The sequence below is a fragment of the Rattus norvegicus genome, chromosome 12, assembly GCF_021556685.1.
Source record: "Rattus norvegicus strain SHRSP/BbbUtx chromosome 12, alternate assembly SHRSP_T2T, whole genome shotgun sequence".
NCBI classification, from domain to species: Eukaryota; Metazoa; Chordata; class Mammalia; order Rodentia; family Muridae; genus Rattus; species Rattus norvegicus.
Genome location: NC_141545.1, coordinates 33,157,217 through 33,175,076, shown reverse-complemented (window position 1 = coordinate 33,175,076; position 17,860 = coordinate 33,157,217). Strand labels below are relative to the sequence as shown.

At 44.4% G+C, this 17,860-nt stretch overlaps 1 protein-coding gene across 6 annotated transcripts in view; it reads left to right on the top strand.

The window, feature by feature from the left end:
- Caln1 (calneuron 1) overlaps positions 1–17,860 on the top strand; it is a 491,219-nt gene that overhangs the window by 137,828 nt on the left and 335,531 nt on the right.

Genomic DNA, 17,860 nt, shown 5'->3' with positions numbered 1-17,860 from the left:
TTTATCCTGGGAATACAGTGCCCAAATTCATCTCAGGATGCTGATCTGTTGTACTTTGGGTACAGCCACACTCTTATACCTTACACACACACACACACACACACACACACACTGTCTTAGTTAGGGTTTTACTGCTGTGAACAGACACCATGACCAATGTAACTCTTTTTTTTTCTTTTCTTTTTTTCGGAGCTGGGGACCGAACCCAGGGCCTTGTGCTTGCTAGGCAAGCGCTCTACCACTGAGCTAAATCCCCAACCCCGACCAATGCAACTCTTACAAGGAGAACATTTAATTGGGGCTGGCTTACAGATTCAGAGGTTCAGTCCATTTGTCATCAAGGTGGGAGCCTGGCAGCATCCAGGCATATGTGAAGTCAGAGGAGCTGAGAGTTCCATAACTTCATCCGAAGGCAGCTAGGAGAAGACTGGCTTCCAGGTAGCCAGGAGGAGGGTCTCAAAGCACACACCCAGAGTGACACACTTTCCCAACAAAGCCACACCTACTCCAACAAGGCCACACCTCCAAATAGTGCCACTTCCTGGGCCAAGCGTATTCAAATCACCACCAACCACTACCACTCACCCACCCACCCCTCATCCCCGACACAAACAACCCCCTCCCTCCAAAACCCAGAGGGAATAAGGACTTCTAAACTAGAGAGTGAAGTTGATTTAGGTGATGACGTTTGCTGTGACTAAACCAGAATCAGTTTCCCCGAGTGGTTTCCTAAGGCTTTTTTTCTAGCAATAGCAGTTTACTACATAAACTTGAGTTTTGTTTGGACTGTAGAGAAGTTGCAGCTACTCCAGATGGTCCATGTCTTTGTTTCTAAGTGTCTGGTTCAGGTCCATGGCCTTTTACATGTGCATATTGGTGAGCTGAATTTCACCAGCACCCTCTTGAACCATCACAGCTACAATTGCTTGAGTGGACAGGAGGTGAGAGTAGTAAAGACTACAGGCCATCTATTTCCCATCTTGTTTGCACACGCATTGCAAATGTGTGGTTTTCATACCGGTGACCTATGAAGTAGCAGGGACTCGTGGGCTGCATCCATGGCTGTACTAGGAAAGTCTGGGAAAGGTGAGCATTGTTAAGGATGCAGCTCAGTGATAGAACAGTTGTCTAGTGTGTAGAAGGTTCTGGGTTTGAGTCTCAACATTAAAGAGGGAAACAGAGGAGAGGAAAAAGGGAGGGAGAGAGAGAGAGACACATGCACATGCACAAACACAGTCACAGACAGACATACACACACACACAGAGGCAGGCAGGCAGGCAGGCAGACAGACAGATACACACAAATACACAGACATATACAGAGAGACACACAAATAGACACACGTAGACACACACAGACTGACACTGACAGACATAGACCCATAGACAGACACACAGTCAGACACACACAGACCCACACATAGACACACACAGACAGACACACACATAGACACACACAGACACATACAGATACACACAGACACAGACAGACAGACAGACAGACACATACAGACACACACACAGAGACAGGCACACAGACAGACACTCACAGACAGACACACGTGCGCACACACAGACACAGAGACAGACAGACACACACATACACAGATATACACAGAGACAGACAGACAGACAGACAGACACACACACACACACACACACACACACACACACGAACAGCATCTGTTTACTGTATATGATGTCTGAACAGAGGCTGTTGGCCTGAGAGGTGAGTGATACCCTGGGACCTTGTCACCATCTTACTGGTGAAAGGCTGTGTAGATGCAGGACAAAGATACAGAAGAACCCCGCTGTAGCAAGCCCAGGTTTGTAACCACAACAGGGTGGCTCCATGCCTGCACGGTGCCTTAGTGCATTTGAGCTGCTGTAACAAACTACCTCAGTCAGGTAAACCACAGCAGGTTATTTCCCATCACTTGGGAAGCTGGGGGCATAATATCAAGTTGATACCCGTGTGTCCTCAGCAGTCAAAAGGATGAATTAATGTCCGTTGGCCTCTTTTAAAGGAACGTTGATGCCATCTATGGAGGTTTTGTTCTTTCGATTACCTAATCCAAAGACCCCACCTCATTGTATAGCCAATATGGATTCCTTATAGGAAATTTGGGGAAATGCAATATTGAGAATGTAGGAGGAGTAGTTGGGAGGCAAAGAGGAGCCCAAGCTTTGCCCCATTCTTGGAAGTGTATGAATGGAATATACAGTGTATGAGTGTGAGGGAAATTCTTGCTTTTAGTTTTGCAGGACCCTGTGGTGATTTGAATCTCAAATGTTCCCCACTAGCTCATTCTTTTAATTTTTCCTTCTCCTCCCTTTCGCTATATTGAATATTTCATTTTGCTTTATAAAATAAAAATACTTATAAAGGGAGCCTGGGTATATGACTCATTAGAGTTACATTATTCCTGCCCTATCTCCTACAGTTAATTCACCTATGCTTAACAAGTCTTTGTTTCATAACTGGCCTTTGGATCTAATTATTTGACTACATTTTCATGGACCCGGCTTTCTGTTCGCGTTCACACTCTCATTGGTTTATGTAGTATTTAATTAGCTGTAATTACTGCAGATACATAAACACAACTAATTCTTGGTACAGTGATGGGAGCAGAAGCAGATGAACAATTCACTTAACTAGAGGTGTCTGCTCAGCAGTTCATTGGAAGGCTTCACAGGGAGAAGAGAGAATGTTGAGAAATTGCCACATGTGGTTGATAAGAAGGTTAATAGGAGAAGGTGTTGTGGCCTTGCCTTCTTTCATGTGTCAGTGTATTTTATATTTTAAGATATATTGTATTTTTATTTCTCTTTTTCTCTCTCTCTCTGTGCATATGTGTGTGTGTGTGTGTGTATGAATGAATGTGTGTGTGTATGAATGTGCGTGTGTATGAATGAATGTGCGTGTGTGTGTGTGTGTGTGTGTGCACGCGCGCGCCTATGTGTATATGCATGTGTGTGCAGGTGCCTGAGGAGGCCAGAAGAGGGCACTAGATCCCGAGAGCTGGAGGTATAGGCTGTGAGCTGCTCAGTTCTGGTGCTGGGAATAGACATGGGTCTTCGGAGAGATCAGAAAATGCTCTCCAGCCTCAGATATTCTGTTATACAACTATTTAAATGAAGAATTCAAGTCCATTATTCATAACATTTCTCTCTCTCTCTCTCTCTCTTTTTTTTTTTTTTTTTTTTTTTTTGGTACTGGTGCTTGGGTAGTCTAAACCCAAGGCCTTGTTCATGCTAGGCACCACTGTGTTGTTGTAGAAATATTTAATCCCCACCTGGGGTTTCTACTCCACCTTTGACATTTTAGTTCCTGGATAAAAGACATTCAGCCTTTATATTTATAATAAGCCTTAATCAGCACACGAGCTGGGCATATATCTTTTTTTTTTAAATGTTATTATGTCTAATTCCCAGCCAACAATCCCATTATATAATTTGTCATGTTTCATCTGGGCTGCTCTTAACGCCAATTAACCAACCCACATGGCCATTATTTTAAGATTCTTATCCCATGGTGGCTTCTCCTCTATTTACCTTCTTCTTCCCTTCATGGTTCTCCTCCAACCCCTGAGCCCAGGAACCCCAAACCCTGCTTATGTCTCATCTGCCCCTCTATGGGCTGTTGGCATCTTTATTCACTAATTAGAAATAGCTTGGGGACAAGGTCACATAGTGTCACTTGGGTCTATGTGTGAACTCTCATCTCTGGGACAACCAGGCCTTGAGGACCACACTTAGGATTACAATACATAGCAACAGTGCATTGCAACAGAGCAAAGCTCAACACTGCACCTTTGTAAGTACGCGCTCTAACTTACCTCTGCACGTTCATGTTGTGAATCTGTATTCTCCATCGGTGGTGCTGTTTTGGGAGGATGTCCAACCCTTAGTGGGTGGAACCTGCAGGCAGATGTAGGTTAGGAGGAGTCCTCCATTAAAGGTTCTCCACCTACTGGTTCCTGTTTCATCTGCTTCGTCTGCCGTGATGTGAGCAGCCTCAATTACCCACTCCCACCGCCATGAGCTGAGCTGTGCCCACAAGCTTTCTCAGCTCTGCAGACTGAAACTCTGATGTAGGGACAGGAAGGCATAGTCCTCTATGCTGTTGTGTTAGGAACTTGGAGTGTCCACAGTAAGCACACCTGGCCATAGGAACTAGACAATGCCATCTGTACATTTTAGGTAGCTTGTGTGTGTGTGTGTGTGTGTGTGTGTGTGTGTGTGTGTGTTGTTCACACATGTGTGCATGTGTGTTTTGGGTTGTTTATTCACGTGTGTGTATGTGCATTTGGAATTTAGAAGACAACCTCGAGTGTTGCTGAGGATAGCTGTATCATATATTATCTTGAGACAAGGTCTCTTATTGGCTGGAACTCATCAAGTAAACTAGGCTGTCCAGCCAGTGACTGCCACGGGTCCTTCTGTCTCTGCCTCCCCAAGACATGCCACCATGAGTCTTGATTTTTTTTTTTTAAACTTGATTCTGAGGATCAAATTCAGATCGTTCTGCTTCTAAGACAAACACTCCCAATAAATGTGCTATGTCCCCAGCCATATCTTAGGTAACCTTTGAAGAGTTCAAGGTGACCAATAGGATGAACTTTGTAAGTCATCTATGCTTTCAACTTTGTGAACACCAACCTGTACATCCAGTTCCAGGGACCTGGTTCCCATTTCTCCCGGATAACCATTCCCTTCATAATTAGGAAATGATTTCTTAGAGCAAGCAGAAACTTTCTTGCAGTGAGACTGGGCTCTGCTATGGCAATTCTGCATGGCTCTAAAGACTGCTGGCTGACTTAGGGCCATTCTTCCCTGCTGTCTCTTTTATAGGTTCCTGGCTAAGTTCCTCCCCACAACCCCTGCACCATTCTTGGGGAAACTATAAAACAAACAAGTGTACTGCTGTTTCAACCAGGCCAGGGCACTCTGAACTGGACCTGAGCGTACCTTCTTAGTAGCTACGGGAACTGGCAAGAATTGTAACTGCCCTCCAAGCGTGGGTGGTGGTGGGGGTCCCTGGGTGAGAGAAACCAGTGCTTTATGACCCGAGGCTGACTGGTGAAGATGATGTGTTCGTCCTTCAGGATGGTAATCCAGACTCTCTGCCTGCAGAAGGACCATTTATTTTCTGATGGAAGATTCATTCTTTTATTATTTATTTATTTATTTAGCCAAGGTGAACACTGAGCTATGACTCTGCCTGCTTTATTACAAGCATTCTGGGGCTCTGGGCACGACAGTGAAAGATGTGCTCTGAGTTTAGAGCAGACAGGGAGGTTCTGATCACCCACTAGCCAGCGTCAATTTCACAAGGCTACAGAGTGGATCTTGGGAGAGACAATCTTGTGAGGTATTGTATAATTGCTTTTTTTTTTTTTGGTGTGTGTATGGGGCTGCTTTGTGGGAAAGCTCTCGTGTCCCTAGAAGATAGGTGGCATAGCACATGGAATTGTTATGTTGGACACTGACAGTCATTCTGCCATCCTTTATGAGCTGGCTGTTTTGTCATATTCCCCGCTCCCTTTTCTGTTGTTGTTGCTATGAGCACAAAACGCAAGGGAATATCTTGAAAAAGGAAAAGAGTCAGTCAGGATCATGGTTTCAAAAGAAAGACCATCCTGTCAGGGTAGGCATGACAGAGCAGAGTAGTTGACATCACAACCCTCAGGAAATAGAGAGTGTGTGACAAGAGATAATTAATCTTAAAGGTCCTCCTTCTAGTGAACTGTTTATGTTAGCCGGGTCCTACCTCATGAGGTTTCTAGAACCTTCCATTAAGGGTTAGTTTTAATTGTCAGCTCTATTCAACCTAACATCATCTGGGAAGATGGCTTGAATGAGGGATTGTCTTCACTGAGTTGACCCATGGACATGTCTGCAGGGTTTGTCTGAATAAGTTAATTGAGTGTGGGAAGACCCAGCCCACTCCAGGTGGCACCATTTCCTAGGCAGGGGATCCTGAACTATGTAATTGGAGAAATTAAGCTGAGCAGAAGCAGGCAAGTGAGGTGTGTGTGCATTCGTTTCTCTCTACTCTTAACTGTGGATGGGATATGAGTAGCTGTTTGAAGGCACCTGCCTTAACCCACAGTGATAATGATGTAACTTTGACTTGTCAGGTGAAATAAGCCCCCTTTCCCCATAATCTACTTTATTTTTATCACAGCAACCGAAATGAAGCAGAAGTTGGTACCAGGAGTGGGGTCACTGATGTAATGTTGAGGCTATTGTATTGCTTTTATGTCATCAGCTGAGGACAAAACATTGAATGCATGAGCCTTTTCTGGGATGGGGGCACATTGTATATTCAAAACCATAGCAGTTGAGGGCCATTCCCTTCACTCCACCTTCTCACACCTCCTGCTTGTGGATTCGCCACAGAGACAGCTTCCCCACCTAGTTGAAGATTGTCACCGTTGATAGAATGTCTTTCTCTCTGTGCTTTAGCCCAAAGTGTCTTGTCTATGAGTAGACTGTGAGTTTAAAAAGAGACATAGACTATACAGGTCACCTCAAGCTACAGTTTATTCATGGGAAGTTTCTCTTACTTCTCGTTAAACAAATTTAAGGGAGAATGATGCATTGAATTGGCCTAATTGGAGTTGGAAATTACCCAACAAACTGGAAACATGGACTAGTGGGGACTCTTGCTCTCTCACTTGTTCCTGCCTAGGCAGCCATTGTTTCTTAAATGACTCTACCTTTTGATACTATAACAAGGTTCCTGGGGTTTGTTTTCTTTAATGTTCTAGAGGTTTCAAGAATATAGCCGTGGCATGGCTCTGTTCTAGTGAGGGCCCTGTGGTACCTAGCAGTGGAGTGGCAGAAGCCTGTGGGACAAGGGAGGGATCCTGTGAGAAAGTGGGACACCAGAGAAAGACATCTTCTTAGACATATGTTACATGCATAATGCATGATGTCTTAGTTAGGGTTTCTATTGATGTGAAGAGACATATGATCAAGACAACTTTTATAAAGGACAACATTTAATTGGGGTTGGCTTACAGATTCAGAGCTCCAGTGCATTATCATCATGGCAAGAAGCATGGCAGCATCCAGGCAGACACGGTGCTAGAGAAGGAGCCAAGAGTCCTACATCTTGATCAGAAGGTAGCCAGGAGAAGACTGACTCTGCAGGTAGCCAGGAGGAGGCTCTCTTCCTCACTGGGTGGAGCTCAACCGCCACAATGACACACTTCCTCCAAAAGGCAACACCTACTCTAACAAGGCCACACCTCCTAATAGAGCCACTCCCTAGGGGCAAGCATATTCAAACCACCACACATGTCAAAGGAGATTTTCCCAAATTATGTACTAAGTATCTTCAATAATACTGACATTATATCTTTCTAGAAGGTGCTCATGTCTGGTGGTTGGGGCTGGGATCCCCATAGCCCCTCTGTAGAAGGCTGTCTATCTCTTTTCTTCTCTTTCTCTTGTCCTTCCCATCTCCCATGACTGCTTGCTACTCACTCAACACAGGAACAATGGGGGTTTCCACTTATTGCCTGGAATTAACACTGTAGAACACAGTGACCTGTGGCTTCAGTTCACCTCAGACGAGTTTTCTCCACATGAGCTGCTGACATGAGTTGGGAAGCTAGTGGCCACTGAAGGCTGTGAATGCTTGACTTACTGATCTCTGTTTCCTGATGAGGCAAACAACAGTAGCAAAATCTTCCTTCTCTGTGAGCCATGATGGTTCCAACAGTGGGTAACAATTTTCTGAAATCTTGGGTATCACAATTAGAAAAAGATTCTGACATTCTGATGTATGTTTGTGCCTTCTCAAAATGACACTTTTATTATTTCCTTTGTAATTGGATGGTAAAATAATTGTATAAATTAAGGGTTCACTATGATATTTTCATATACCTGTAGTGTATTTTGATCACATCGAGGCATTCCATCCAAAGTGAGTGTTTGTTTGTAAGTGTGCCAATGTGTATGCGTGTGTGTTTGTGTGGGTGCATATTGTACATGCGGAGGCTAGAGATGAACCTTAAGTACTATTCTTCAAGTTCTGTCTACCTTGACTTTTAGATCAGGGCCTTCTGCCAGCTAGAACTCACCAAAAAAAGTGTTGAATGGTATCATAGTTAGTTTTTTTTTTTTTTTTTTGGTTCTTTTTTTCGGAGCTGGGGACCGAACCTAGGGCCTTGCGCTTCCTAGGTAAGCGCTCTACCACTGAGCTAAATCCCCAGCCCCCATAGTTAGTTTTTGATAACAGCACAAATAGACGTACCTGGGAAGAAAAAAACCTAAACTAAAGAATTGCCTTCATCATATTGGCCTGTGGATCCACTGTGGGTGGATCCATCCCCTAGGAAGGTGGGTCTGGGTTGTATAAGAAAGGTAGCTGAGTAAGCCATGGGGAGCAAACCAGCCAGTAGTGCTCCTCCATAAGCTCTACGTCAGTTCCTGTCTCCAGGTTTCCATCTTGAGTTCCTCTCTGAATTCCCTTGATGATGAATAGCATATGCTAAGCAAATTCTTTCATCCCCAAATCGCTTTTGATTGGAGTTGTCTATCATAGCAACAGAAGGAAAACTAGAATATTTGGCTGACCAATGAGTCCCATGGATCCTCCTGTATCTGCCTCCCCAGTGCTGGTGTTATAAGCACATGGCTCCGCATGTAGCTTTTTTTTTTGGTTCTTTTTTTCGGAGCTGGGGACCGAACCCAGGGCCTTGCGCTTCCTAGGCAAGCGCTCTACCACTGAGCTAAATCCCCAACCCCTGCATGTAGCTTTTTGACATGAGTTCTGGAGGTCAAACTCAGATCCTCATGCTTGCAAGGCAGGCACGGAACTGGCTAAGCTTTCTTCCCAATCCCTCTTCTTTTCACGTGCTTCAATACCTACATAAAAATGTAACATTTGCATTTTTCAAATTTATAGATGCTAAGGCTTGTAGTGAAAATATGAGTCAGTACGTTTCTTTTGCCTGACTTTTAAATAAGTATCTTTGATTGTATACATGTGTTGGTATCTTTGTGTGTGTATATGCACACATGAGTGCATGTGCTTGTGGAGTCCAGAAGAGGGCGCTGGATCCCTATAGCTGCAATTAAAAGCAGTTGTGAGCTGCTTGAAGTGAATGTGAGAACCAAACTTGGGTCCAAGTGCAACAAGTGCTCTTAATCACGGAGCCGCCTCTCTAGCCCCTTTCATCTACATTTTAAGATTCGGAAGCATTTGTTTTCTCTTTATTCTGTTCTCTACACACACACACACACACACACACACACACACACACACACACACACACGCACACACACTCACACACTCACACACTCACACACTCACACACACTCACACACACACTCACACACTCACACACACACGCACACACACTCACACGCACACACACACACACACTCTCTCACACTCACTCACTCACATTAGCTGGATGTAGATGTGATGGCCTCTCCTTGTCATCCCAGCAATTAGGAGACTGTGGCAGGCAGATCTCCTGGGCTACAAGACCAGCCTGGACAACTCACCGAGACAGTTCCTCAGAATAAAAATTAAAAAGAAGCCCAGGGTTTGCTCAACGATAGAATACTTGTCTAGAGCACATAGTCCAAATTCTAGGTTGCACCCTCCCCAACCCCAAGACCACGAAGTACTCCATAGGAATGAGCACATACTTATTTTTATTGTGTTCTCTGTGTGCATAGGGTAGGGTTTTGCACACACGCCAGGGTGCAAGTGTGGAGGTGAGAGGATAACTTGTGCACACGGATTCTCACTTTCTTCCGTGTGGATCCTGGGCATTCAACTCAGATCGTGAGACAAGACAGCCTTGACTTACCAAGCCATCTCACATGTCCAGTTAGCTCGAAAGTAGAGTTTTTCTTTGCGCTTGTTTTTTTTTGTAAATGTGAACAATCTAGAAGTGACAGAGATGACTGACTTTGCCCAAGATCGTCTATGTGGAACTAGGATTCGAGCGTCGCCTCGCGCCAGAGCCCCTCCCTCCTCCCTTGAAGCACTTATGCTCTGAATCCTTCTTCCTGCCAGATGAGGCCCCTCATGCCTTCCTTGCAACAAGCACGCTGCTGCCATGCACATCACCGCCACCCTGGTGACACACAGGTGAACACTGGCTGATTAATCAAACTTCCAGTGGGTGGAGAGATATTTTTAAAGCTCAAGATGAACCCAGCATGCTCCTGACCAGGAACAGAGCACTGTGGGCTGCCCTGGACAGGGATGGGCAGGAAGGAGGTTGGCTCCTCCACCTGAGCTGTGGCAGCATTCTCTTCCTACTCAGCTAGCCTGTATTTTCTTATAAAAAACAATTTCCAATTTTATTTCTCCTCTTCCTTCACCCCTCTCTCTTTCCCCATCCTTCCCTCTCTGTCTTTCTCTCTCTCCCTCCTTCCCTTCCTTCCCTCTTTTATCTTCCCTCTCTTCCTTCCTCCTTTACTCCTCTCTCTCTTTCTCTCTCTCTCTCCCTCCCTCCATCCCTCCTTCCTCCCTCTCTTCCCCTCCCCCCCCCTTCTCCATACTAAGAATTATATCCAGGGCTTCCTGTATGCTGCAAAAGCCCTGTGTCACTGATCCACACCCCAAGCCCCTCACTGGGGGATTCTAGGCCAGCATTCTACGACTGAGTTCTTTTTTTGCTTATTACCTTGAAACAGGGTCTTACCAGGTTGCTCAGCTTGAACTCCTGTTGTAGCCCAGGTTATCCTTGGACTTACGATCTTCCTGCCTCAACCTCTTTAGTAGGGTAGGAAGACAGGCTTGTTATCACTTTGCCTGACTACCCTGCCTTCATCTCTTAAAAGGTTCATTTATCTTACATGTAATGCATATAAGTATACCTGTGCATATAAGTATACATGTGTGTGTCTGTGTGTGCGCGCCCGCGTGTGTGTGCGTGTGTTCGTTCATGCATGTGTGCACGCATACATGAGGTCAGAAGTCATCGAAGCTCCTGGAACTAGAGGTAAAACAGTTTGAGCCCCTGTGTATGTTCTAGGAACTGACCCTGGGTCTTTGAAAGAACAGCAAATACCTTTAACTACTGAGTCATACTCTTCTTTTCATAGTTGACTTAAGGAGCCTGGAGGCCCCTTCTGCACCCTCCCCCCAACGTCTTTTTGGAGACACTTGCCTCTGAAGAGAGGGTCTTAAGGGTCTAAGTGAGAGACCATTGAAGAGAGACCTTAAGTAAACAGAAACTTCTTGCCATGAGGCAAGAACATGGCAGCTTTTTTTTTTCTTTTTTCTGAGAGGGTGACAGCTCACATGTCTCCATAAAAGCCACACAATAGTTCACATGTGAGTGGGTTGACTGGATAGGCAGATCTGCTCCTGAGCTAGGAGCTGTCTTCACAACCATGTCTTTTCTTTAGCTGAGCTTTCCCCTTGGAAACTTGACTTACTCAGCCTTGAGGGAGCTGTTTTGTGGAGAGTTGTGGAGTTTTGTTATCACGGGAGAAAAAGGCTATTCTGGATAGTCTTGTGTCAACTTGAGACAAGATAGAGTCACTGGACAGGAAGAAGCCTCCCCTGAGGAAAATGCCTCATTGTGGCTGGGCTATAGGCCAGCCTGTGGGTCATTTCCCCAATCGATTGGGGAGTCCATTGTGGGGCCATTCCTGGACTAGCAGTCCAGGGTTCTATCAGAAAGCAGCTGAGCAAGCCATGAGGAGCAATACAGTAAGCAGCACACCTCCATGGCCTCTGCATCAACTCCTGCTTCTAGTTTTCTGTCCTGTTTGTACACTTGTCCTGACTTCCTCCAATGATGAACCCTGATGAAAAGTGTAAGCCAAATAAATGCTCTCCTCTCCAACTTGCTTTTGGTCATGGTGTTTCCTGACACTAGTAGAAACCCAAACTAATACAAGGGTTCTGTGGTACCTTCTTCTAGGAACAATTCTTAGGAAACATCTGCTGAAGACTGGAATTGATTCCCACATCTTGCTTGAGCACGTGTCTTGTAGCTGTGGCCAGGAAGGAGGTTTGAGTATTCTCCCACACACTCTGACTCTCTTCACTTGTCATTGGTATTCTACCCGCTTCCAAAAGTGATTGAGACATCTTATGATAAAAGAGGAAAATCATGAACCACAAAAGCTGTCAGCATCGAAATAGAAACAAAATTTCACATAGAGGCAAGGAGGAGGATAAAAAAGTGACATTCTCCTAAACTTAGTAAGTTTGCTGTGGGGGCTGGAGACATAGATGGCTCAGAGGTTAAGAATGATGGCTGCTCCTGCAGATCCATTCTGTTCCCTGTACCCATGTCAAGGGGCTCACAACCGGCTACAACTTCAGCCCCAGAGGACCCAGCACCACCACCTTCTGGTCTAGGCAGGTACCCACATGCATATATATATATATATTATATATATATTATATATATAACATATATATTAAATAAAAGTTAATCTATAAAAATAAGTTTATTGTGAAAGAATATTAACTTGAGTTCCAGTGGGTAGAGATACAAAGGTTAACATGAAATACCTTTATCCAAAGACTTAAATACAATGCCTTAAAGCATTCTGTAACAAGAGTTTTCTCATAAGGGTTTTACATAGATCTCTTTTGTTCTTCTGTGAAAACAAGCCTGAGGGTATTTTGTACCCTCGCTTCAGATATAGAAATGATGTTTTCTTTTCGTCTCACTCTTAAGTCTTTGAGGCTGCATGTGTGTATACCTGTGCATACATACGTGCAAGTACGTGTGGTAGCCCACAGAGGTCAATGTCAGGTGTCTTCCTCGAATGTTTTCTACCTTATGGTTATTTATTTTACTCTTCGAGCATTTCCCAGATGAATACAAAGTATTCATATCCCCCCACCAAGTACCCCTCCCAACAAGTATCCCTCCCAGCTGCTGCTTCTGCTGCTGTTGCTTCTTCTTCTCCTCCTCCTCCTCCTCCTTCTCCTCCCTCTCCTCTTCTTCCTCTTCCTCCACCTCTTCCTTTTTCTCCACCTACCTCCTCCTCTTCCTTCTCCTCCTTCTCCTTTTAACTCACTGAACCTGATTAGTGCTGTCCTCATGAGTATGGCGCAGGGGTTATTTACAAGAGCATGGGTAACAAACCGTGGATCACACTCCCGAAGAAAACTGACTTTCCCTGCCCTAGACACTGTCAGTTGTCAATCGCTTCTCAGCTGGGGTGAGAGTTTATGAACCCGGTGTCAGCCACCTTGGAACACTGACCTGCTTGATCTTGTCCAGGGAGCCACAGCTGTTTGGAGTTCATGGATGCAGCAGTCAGATTATATCCAGAGGCCATTGTTTCTAAGCCGTCTTCCTCATCCACTTTATTTTAGAGACAGGGCGTCTTTCTGAAATAGAAGTCAACAATCTTGTTAGATTGTTGGTCAGTGAGCCCAAGGGTTCTGCCAAATGAACCATCTTCTCAGCCATTGATTCCTTAATGTATTTAAAACTGTTTCCGTCTCATGATGGTTTCCTGGAGGTGATTCTCAATGAAGGAAGAGGTATTTGTTTTGGACCTCTAGATGAGGAGAAGTAAGGGTGCATTGCAATTTAGAAAGCCTTCTCATCAAGTTATTAATTGAAATAACTGACTATTATTATTAATGTCAACTGTTTCTCTGGTTCTTATTTCTATACCTCTTCTGCAGGTTGCTAGCCAGGTAAAGCAATCTATTATTGCAACAAAATATTCGAGACAGGCAATTTAAAAAGATGAAAGGATGTTGCCAGATATGAGGTTTAGCAATAGGAGTACTTGTAGCTTTCGTAGAAGACAAACTATCACCAACCTGGTAGCAAGTAATTGACTTTTTCTCCAGTTCCAGCATACTGCTGCCCCATCTGGCTGCAGAGGGTACTGCATGCACATGGTACACAGACATGTAGGCAAAGCATACAAACACACAACAAAAAAATAAATATTTTTTAGAAAAGATTTATTTGACTCATGGTTTCATGTGTGCTTGGACTATGGCAAGAGAGTCCATCATGGTGGAACTGTGCACTGGAGAGAGCTGATCAGCTCGTGGTGGCTGGGAAGCAAAACAGAGAGCGATGAAAGGGACCGGTTTCCCATAATTCCTTTCAAGGGCACTTCAAATAGACTAAAACTTTCCACCTCTTATAGACTTCCACCACCTTCCAAAAACCCTGAGGTGATGACCAAGCCTTTAGCACTTGGGCAAATGGGGGACATAATTAATAAAAAACACACAACTTGATATGAAGGTTAAAGCATTAACTTGGCTTAGGATAGTTGAGGAGAACATTATTGGTTGGGATGGAAAGCTGGCTAAACAGTTGAGTTCAGTGTTCAGGATCCACATCAGGCAGTGCACAACTGCCTTTACCAGGGACAGTTCTCTTCTGGCCTCTAAACCTGCAGACACCCCACCCCCATCCCACCTCCACACACATTGAAAATGACTTACCAGTTGTTCCTCATATTATCCCCAAGAAAAGCTTCCTTTTCACCAGAAATGCATCCTCATCCATACACTTGAGGTCATTCAGTGCTCTATCTACCGAAATGAGTTAACCTGCTGAGTGGAATTGCCCAACATTATCCATCTGGATGCAGATGTGGGTTTGCCAAAACCCATCATTTCATTGTTGGCTTTGTTAGTATCTCTCCTCATACTAATTGGCAATCACTAGGTTCAACTGTTTTGGGACCACTCAGGGTATAATATTGGCAACATGTTTTAGGATGGCTGGCTCACCCCGATCCACTCTTTTCTACCCTGCCTCAAGTCATTTTAAAGCAGGTGATGGGTTGGGGTGGAGATAGGTCTCTCTCTCTATTTGAATCAAGACGGTTATTTCAAAGCCAGGCCTGTAATTTCAGTACTCAGGTTGCTGACGTTGTTGAGTCCAAGGCCTGGCCTCCGTTGTGAAACATTATGTCCAGAGACAACAATAACATCTAAGAAGGCAAACCCAATGCAAGTTGGATATGAGAATAAGAACACTAGGTCTTTTGAGAACTTGTCCATAGGGAGTTAGGCGTTCCTGATGATTCCCTCTCTAATGAGGTAGCACCGTTTGGTGATATAGCAACCTTGAGGCTTGGTGACCTTTTGATAACAATTCAGTGCTTTATGGATTTTGATTTGTGTTATGTGGACCCATAGCACAGATTTCTTAGCACAGTCAAGTGAGTTACTAATATAAAATTGGCAGGTAGCAAATATCCAATCAGCAGTAATGGTAGGGCTGGGGACACCTGTGTAGAATCCCCCAGTGAGGAGCAGGGAGTATAGGTTAGTAGTGGATTGCCTGCCAGTAAGGGGCTAGGGTGTGGCTCCAGCATTAGACCATCTACCTAACACACAAGGTGCTGTCTCTAGTGCTTCACAGAATTTCCTCTCACTCCCACGGTAGCTTGGTCTCTTCTTTTTCTCCTGCTCCTCATTCTCTCTTCCCTCTTGGCATTTGTTCTTCTGATTCTCATATTCCTTGGTTTTCTTCTTATTTTAGTTTTGGGAAACAGACCCCTGTTACAGATCAAACACCAGCCTCTTATCTCACCAGGTAGCCCGAGTTAGCTTCAGGATTGCAATCCTCCTGACTCAGCCTCTGGGATTACAGTGTTAAGATTATTGGTGGAATATGGTGGTGATGACGACGACGACGACGACGACGATGACGACGATGACGACGATGATGATGGCACGCACGGTATTATCACTCCACACTGTGACAAGTATTAGGTCTTTATAGGACAAGGTGGAACAATAGCCACAATCTTATGCTAGTGTCCTTCCCAGACAGGCCAACTTCAGCATCTTCCAGCCCTCAGTCAGAGAGCCTGCTGTATCATGAAAGGATCATTGCATCCCACCAGGACTGCCTGTGTTCTACCTCTGACTCCATGAGGACACCTTCCTCACTTCCAGCAATCCAGCCTTAGAACTTTGTTTTTTGTTTTTTTGTTTTTTTTAAGACTGTCTTTATTATCTCATAGATAAGAGTCAAAATCGTCAAAGGAAAGCTGGCTTGGTGCTGTCCAGCTGGAACCCCAGTACTCAGGAGACTAAGACCAGGAGCTGATGCCGGTTTCCATTACCCAGGGAGAACTTGTCTTGGAAAACCAACGGCTGAGAATGTAGCTCCGTGCAAGAGTGCTGGTCTGTGCTGCACAGAGCTGTTGATGAAGTCCCCAGTGCCACCTAAATAAATAAGCAGCTAGCTGAAGAATGCAGATGAGATGAGAAGCAGAAGCACTACACTTGGGATGGACTGCCCCTACAGGTGGAATTAGGTTCCTTTAAGACTTTGGTTTGATGAGGGAAATACCTTTGAATGTCTGAAATTAAGATCTTCCCACAAAATTTGTTCCATGAGTTGCAGAAGAGGTGGTGAAAGGGAGACAGAGAGATTATGTGATGTTTGTTTTTTAATGTGTGTGTGTGTGTGTGTGTGTGTGTGTGTATATAATTTATTTTTATTTTATTGGTGTTTTTCCTGTTTGTATGTCTGTGTGAGGGTGTCAGAAGCCCTGGAACTGGAGTTACAGACAGGTATGTGAGTGCTGGGAATTGAACCCAGGTCCTCTAGAAGAGCAGGGCATGCTCTTAACCACTGAGCCATCTTTCCAAGCCTATGATGACTTGGTTTTAATGTCAACTTGCCACAAATAGATTCATGTGAGTGTGGAGGCTCCACTAAAGTATTGTCCTGATTGCTTTAATTAAAGTGGGAAGGCCCACCCTTACACAAGCTTTCTGGTAGCAACTCAGATTTAAAAAACAGTGTGTCAGGGAGGTTATAGCAGAAACTTATTCTTATGGTTCTTCGCCTCTGGCCTGCTTGGCCTTCCCTCTCAAGGCCATGCTGATTTTTGGTATTACTGCTGCTGAGAACCAGCATATTTCCATCACCAAAACCCAGTAAGTTCCCCAGGAACCTTCCATGTTTTAGGCACCAGATTGGAAATGTTAAGCCACCCAGCCTGTGGACAGAGCAACCACCAGGTTCTGGGGGGTTTTCTCTCTGGAGATTGTTCTGACTGTTGAGACACTGGGCCTCAAGCAATGAGTAATCCCCAAGTTCTCGGCTTCTCGGGGGTGAGACAATTATTATTAACATTTTATGTAAGCTGATTCAATATTAATGAAAGATTATTATTTTCTTTTTATTGCTCCTGTTCTTCTAGAGAACCCTGACTCATGCTAAGTGTGGTACCTGGGGTGATTCTGAAGAATGAATGGATTTCTCTAGTGGACTTGATGGTATTAGAAAGAAGTTTATAGGCTCCCAAAGAAAGAGACTTCTTCAACCGAAATATCTTGATAAGACCAAACTTTACTCTTTTTTTAAGAGTGTGATACCCACAAAAGCAGAAGAACAAGCAAACTAGAACAGGCGGTCACTTGGTTCTTGTTCCGACTCAGGTGACAACTTTGTCTTTTCCCCGTTGGCCGGAGTCTGACCTCACTCTATCCTGATTGTCTAGTTTAAAAGACTCAGTGCAAAAGAAGGGATTCACCACCGAATGCAGCATGGCCTTTGTGTAAACAAACGATCTACCCAGTGGGGAATTAAAACTTTTGCACAGAGGTCTTACAAAGTGGGGAGAGATAAAAAAAAAGATTTGAATTCCTTGCCCTAAAAGTATTTTATAGTGTTTGACAGGAAAGATAATATTTATGGTTTCTTACAGTGGATCTGGATCTGGTTCTTGTTATGGGATATTTGAACCTCTAGCTTGTGGCTCAGCCTTTAGCCTTAGCACCTTTACTTCTTCTGGCTGGAATACAGACACACCCTTAGTACTCACTTTTCATCCCAAACTATCAAGCTAAAGTTTGTTTGTAGAAGGAAGCATGCATGTTTGAAAGTGATGTCTAATTAAGTGGCAG